This window comes from Colobus angolensis, unplaced genomic scaffold (genome assembly GCF_000951035.1).
Source record: "Colobus angolensis palliatus isolate OR3802 unplaced genomic scaffold, Cang.pa_1.0 Scaffold14, whole genome shotgun sequence".
In the NCBI taxonomy this organism is placed as follows: Eukaryota; Metazoa; Chordata; class Mammalia; order Primates; family Cercopithecidae; genus Colobus; species Colobus angolensis.
The window spans coordinates 7634036-7639829 of record NW_012114488.1 but is presented as its reverse complement, the minus strand read 5'-3'; the positions used below and the strand labels follow the sequence as shown (position 1 = coordinate 7639829).

General features: G+C 53.5%; 1 long non-coding RNA gene across 1 annotated transcript in view; it reads right to left on the bottom strand.

Moving 5' to 3' along the window:
* Nucleotides 1-2786: 2786 nt before the first annotated feature.
* The window catches only part of LOC105506689, a 5058-nt gene continuing 2050 nt past the window's right edge, over nucleotides 2787-5794 (bottom strand). Inside the window, exon 2 of the long non-coding RNA XR_001000973.1 lies at nucleotides 2787-3092. This is a non-coding gene — a long non-coding RNA (uncharacterized LOC105506689). The remainder of the gene's footprint in view (nucleotides 3093-5794) is intronic.

Below are 5794 nucleotides of genomic sequence, written 5' to 3'. Positions count from 1 at the left end.
GAGAATGGTGAGAGATGCATCCACAAAGAGAAAAAGTGAGCAAGACCAGTGCTCCAGGGTGCAGGGTGAGCAGGGCAGGCGGTGCCTTTACCATGAGATTTGTTGTTGGGAGGTACTTTTTGTATAAACCGAGGAACAGATGGGGAAATCAGGCAGGTGGTGATCCCAGGGGACACAGCTCCAGGAATAGAGGAAAGCAGTGCTGAGGCCTCGACAGGAACACCAAAGAGTATGTTCAAGGGGGAGTGAGGAGCCAGGGTGGCACGGCCTTCACGATGGAAGGAACTCCCCATGGGGAGGAAGGAGAGGAAGAGGACAGCCATGGGAGAGACATTGCACTCACCCAGGTGGGAAGCGATGGTGGCTCCATCAGGGCGTCACCCAGGAGGGAAGGAGGTGTGTCTGGACATGCACTGGGAGGATAATTGGACGGATTGGATGTGATGTGTAAGACGAAGGAGAATCCAGGGGCCCTTCAAGGTTTTCAGCCTAAGCAACAGAAAGGATGGCATTGCCCTCACCTGAGGTGGGGTGGCTGCAGGTGAGGACAGATTGGGAAGGAGATCAAGAGTTCCGTTTGGACATTTTGAATTCTCAATGACTACTGAGAGGAAAGGTTCGTCTAAGAAGAGAGGCTCAGCGGACAGACCCTATGTGAGTTTTGGGGTCAGGGGAGTGATCTGAACCAGAGGTATGAATTTTGGAGTCAGTGACATGAGGACAGTGTTTAAATCCATGTGGACAGAGAAGAGGAGTGAATCAGGGAATGAGTCTGGTTTCTTCAACATTCAGAAGCTGGGAACAGAGGGGTCAGCAAAGGCAGCTGAGAACCAGAGAGCAGGACCCTAGAGGCCAAGTGAAGAGCAAGGCGCGAGCTGAAGACGCTGTCCGAGTCGCCCTGTGTGGTGCCCATGGAAATGGACCGAGAGGCGCCCCCGGGATCACCTGAGTGTTGCCCCCACAGAGTGGTGTGGACTAAACGGTGGGGTGACGGCTGATGGGAGTGGGTGCAGAGCAATGGGGACGTAGCTTACTGAGAGCGTGTGTTGGGAGAATCTGTTCTGTTTTGTTTTACGATGGGTGAAGTCACACGTCTATCTGCTGTCGGGAACGATCTGGCATCAGTGGTTCATTTTCCTTTGCGGGTAACAGGCTCCCAGGATGCTGCACACACACCCCTCCCTCGTGCATTTCAGGGGCTCCTCACCAGCCTTGTGATTCACATCCTCAAAGCAGGAAAGCCATGGTTGTTTGATGCAATCAGCCACATGCCGCTCTCTGGGAGTGACGACTGGTGTCCAAGACAGTCCTCCCAGGTCCTGGCTACTGCGGCTCTCCCTGCTCCAGCCTGCCCGCCTCATGCTGGGATCTGTGTGCTCAGGATACGGCAAAAGTAGGGGAATGGGCTTCTGAGACCAGCCCCACAAGTGATCGCAGCTCCCTGCCTGGCAAATTCTTGCCCTCCTGGATCACTCACTTGGGAAGCTGAAGCTTCCAATGGCCGCAGGAGTGCGCTTGGAAGCCTCACCTCCAGTCCCATCCAGTCTTCAGATAACTGCAGACCCAAGGGACCCCCTGAGCCTCGGTCAGCCAGCTAGGCTGCTCCCCAACTTCGGAGCCCAGAAACTGTGTGAGATGAGAAAGGGTTGTTTAATCTGCTAAAGTTGGAGGTGAACAGTTATGCAGCAACAGATAACCAATTCTCAGGGGCAGACAGGCTTGGGAGACTGGAGATCTTGTCAACTGGAAGCACAGGTTTTCTTTGAGGCTTAGTTTCTACCAAGAAAACACAGAGATGGAGGATTCTAGATCACTCAGAGCCAACTTTTTTGTATAGTTTATTTCTGTGTCTTTGCAGAGGTTACTCAGGGAAAAGCAGTGGTCTCCTGGCCGTTCACACACATAAGGCAGCATGTTTATCACACACTTGGTTACTCTCTGCAATGCTCCCTGTGGCTGGCACTATTCACCGTTTACGTTCTCACCACCCCACTGGGAGGACATGTAGGCTTTAATTCCTACAGCCAGAGATTTCAGCAACGCCAGGCACAAGCTTCTTATGTCGTCTTTGAAGGAGCACAGATGATTTAAAAGAAAATAACACTAATAGCCAACACCAGGGACCCCTTTCTGCTTTATGGAAGCTTCCTCCACAGAGAATCCCATTGAATATTCATAGGAAGCCAGTGAGGTCTCTGTGGCCCCCACTGACCTGACAAGGACAAAGAGGCCCTGGAGGGCACGGAGCCCAGCTGGAGTCACAAAGCCGGAGACTGCAATGATCCCAAGAGCAAAGCTGGCACAACAGGCTGTACCCTTTTACCAGAGGGTCACTGTCGTGCAGGAGAGGGGAGCGGTGTGGGCTGTGTGAGATTTCCTAGAGGTGCCTCTTGACATGGCCCTGCCAGCACCTTTGTTTGGTGGTTTAATCATCACCATGGAATGGCTCCAAGTCTGAAGGGCTTTTTGAGCCTTTCTCCTGCTTTTCTTGCAGTGAGAACTCTGAATGAGGGACAGAGGAGAAGCAGATGCCAGATCCCCAAGAAGCACTCCAAGCCCTCTGGCAGTGGAGTTCCGAGAAGAAAGGAAAGAAGAAAGAACAGGGCGCAGTTTCCAGGTTCTGCCTGCCCCTCCTACCCCAGCACTTCCCTCCCACCCTGAAGTCCTTCCAGAGGAGAGGCTGTGAAACCTGTGGTCCCCGTCTGAGGTAGACTGGGCAGGAAGCACGCATGTTTTGTTGCAAAGTGAAATGTGCTAGTGTGCCGTCTGCTCAACCCAGTGTCTTCTGCTTTGATTTCATTTTCATTTTTTTAAGAAGAAAATAAAAATCTCAAGGACTAAGTTCTCATACTGTAATTCCTGGAAATCATTCTGGAGTCAAATACTTTTGTCTGTTAAGAAAAAAAAATAAAATGTAGAGATTTCCTGCAGCTCCGGGAGTGTCGCCAGCAGACAGGGGTTTCAGGCTCCCCCTGCCAGAACTTCTGAGCAACGTGGCAGCTGCCGGGACGGGGCCTCTGAGTGCAGAGAGCAGGCGTTGCCAGGAGCGGACTCAGACAGCGGAGGCCCCTCGCTGACCCTCTCTGGGGCCGCTGCAAAAGACAAAGAAAAGCATAGGCTTCAACAATGCAAAACGAAGTAAACTTGAATTCTGATGAGGGGCAGTTACAATGGCAGCCTAGAAGCTGAGTGTGGTTTACAACACTCCAAACCCCATGTCAGCTTTCAGCGATTGTTATGCTGACCATCTTGCTAAAGGATGGCTTGGGTTTTTCCTTCTGTCGACTTCCCAGGGTGACAGATTATTCAGCAGTGTCACCATTTTGTAGATGTATTCGGGATTTCCAGTCATAAGCCATGGATGATGTTGAGGACCCTTTATTCCTGGCGGTGCCCATAAGAGTCTGCAAACTGTACCCAAAAGGGCACAGGCACCCCTGAACTTTCCAGGCTGTCTGGGCACAGGGCTCACTAGACCTGTTAAAGCTGTCAAAGCATCTCTGACACGTCCTTAGCCTGTGTTTGAAAACCTGCTGAGACGGGAGACTGCCCTCTACCAGAAACAGTGCATTCCGTCCACTGGGAGGGCCACAAGGCCAATCCAGGCTTCACCATATTCCAATAGTGACTACTGGGGATTTAGGGTTGGATCACCTTACCAGAGCTTGGAAGCTGCTTAGAAGTTAACATTAATTTTATTTCTCTTTAAAATAAAAGTCTAGCAGGAGGGCCAGGATTTGGGCAACTCGGTCCTTCACGAAAAGGATAACATGGATCAGCCACACTCCACATCCCCTGAGTTAAATGTAGGAACAGCTCTGACATCTGACTTAAGAATGAGTTCCTTGCATGATATTAAGGCAGATCCGCAGATCCACGTAGATTAATCACCTTCACTTTCAGCTAGTAGCAGGACCCAGTGAGGTAGCTGATGAGGAAGAGCCCCCGAGACGAGGCCTAGCGTGGGGCCATGGCCTTGGGATCCGGGCAACACCCCAGTGGTTCTGTGCTGCCAGCAGGCCCTGCCGCATCGCCAGGCTGGAGCCTTGACTGTCAGCAGATGAGGCCACGGGTCGGGGTATCTCTCCCACCAGAACGGCATCGTGGGGGTGCTCACGATCCCCTGGTCCCACAATGGCTCCCTGGGGGGCCATTGACTGTTTTCACACAAGTCAGTGAAGCCTCCCACGATGCATGATGTCCTTAACAAATACAACACAGCCTGCTGGTATTGCCTCTTCCTTCACTACCTTCCACAACTGCTTGTTGGAGAGGAGGAGCCTCCAGCTGCACTTGGCCACGGAGGTTTTTGTAAGAACACCCCACGGATTCATTTCCACAGGAGAACACATCCCAGCCCAACTCCAAGGAAAGGGCAGTTTTGAGAAGAATATGCTTGTGTTCTTGGACACAACCCAGCAAATCCCTGACTTTAAAAAATGTGTAAGAAACAGAAATATAACATTGACTAAACATGCTCGCCAAGACGCACTTTCCTTGTGGCGAGACCCTTCCTTCTCCTCCCTGCCTGGGTGCTAGCAGGCTGGGAGCCCCAGCAGCAGAGCTCACACATCGTGACTGCAGGAACTGAGACTGGGCAGCCATTCGGAAGGGCGAGCAAAGAAAAGTGGAGAGACGTTGGTCTCATGCTGCAAAATGAGTTACGAATAGTGAATCGTCAGCAATGCTGTCTCCACATGGACTGGAATTTGGACCTGCTGCTGTGACGGGCAGCTTTGACCCAATGAGGACCATGCCCGGAAGGATGTCAGAGCAGCAGGGACCTAGGTGGGGTGACCTGGTGGAATGGAGACACCTGCCGGCTCAGCAGCCACAGCAGCAACTGCCTTTCATGGGACAGCGATGTGGCAAGAATTCCCCACGTGTTCCGGGTTCCGGGGGAGCCTGTGTTGCTGGACCGTTTGCCACACCACCGCTCCTGGCCCAGGGGAACAAGAATTGGCCGAGTTCCAGGCCCTGCATGTGACAGGAGCTTCCGCCGCCTCTCATGCGATCCTCGCGGCAGGCTAATGCGCAGGCCCTTCTGTTTTCCAGATTTTACCATTGAGAGGCGAAAGCCATGTTTTCAAATGTCAGAATAGAAGGGAAGAGGCGGGATGCAAATCTAGCCCTGGCTGGCGCTGAAGCTGGTGCAGGTCCATCTGCAGGGCGCCACCGACAAGGGCAGGGAGGGCACTGCTGTGTTTCACAGCAGGGAAGCCCCCCCTCCATGCTCACATCACCCAGGTCATCTGGCTTTGAGGACAGCCCTTCCTTCGAACCCAGGTCATCTGAACAGTGTGGCCTGAATCCCAGGTTGGGAGTGAGTCATTCATCATCCAAACTGATTAGAGAACCTGAGGGAGGGACCTTCAAGTCAGGGATAGAGGAGAAGAACAGGCTTTGTCTTCTGGAGCTGCCATAACAAAATGCAGAAGACGGGGCGGTTTTCACCACACAAGGGTCTCTGGACCCAGCACAGGCAGCTGGAAGCTGGGGGTCGAGTTGTGGGCAGGGCTGGTTCCTGGGGAAGGATCCCCTCCCGGCTGCAGACGGCCTCCCCTGGCTGCGTGCCCGCCTGGCTTTCCTCGACGCTCGCTCACCCTGGTGCCTCTTCGGCTTCTTAGAAGGACCCGCAGCAGATGAGGGCCCCGGCCTGGTGACCTCACTTACCCCCGGCACGCGCTGAAAGGTGATCTCCAAATGCAGTCACCGGGGATTAGGGCCTCAGCACCGGAACCGGGGCGGCGTTCGGGCCTCAGCACCGGAACCGGGGCGACGTTCGGGCCTCAGC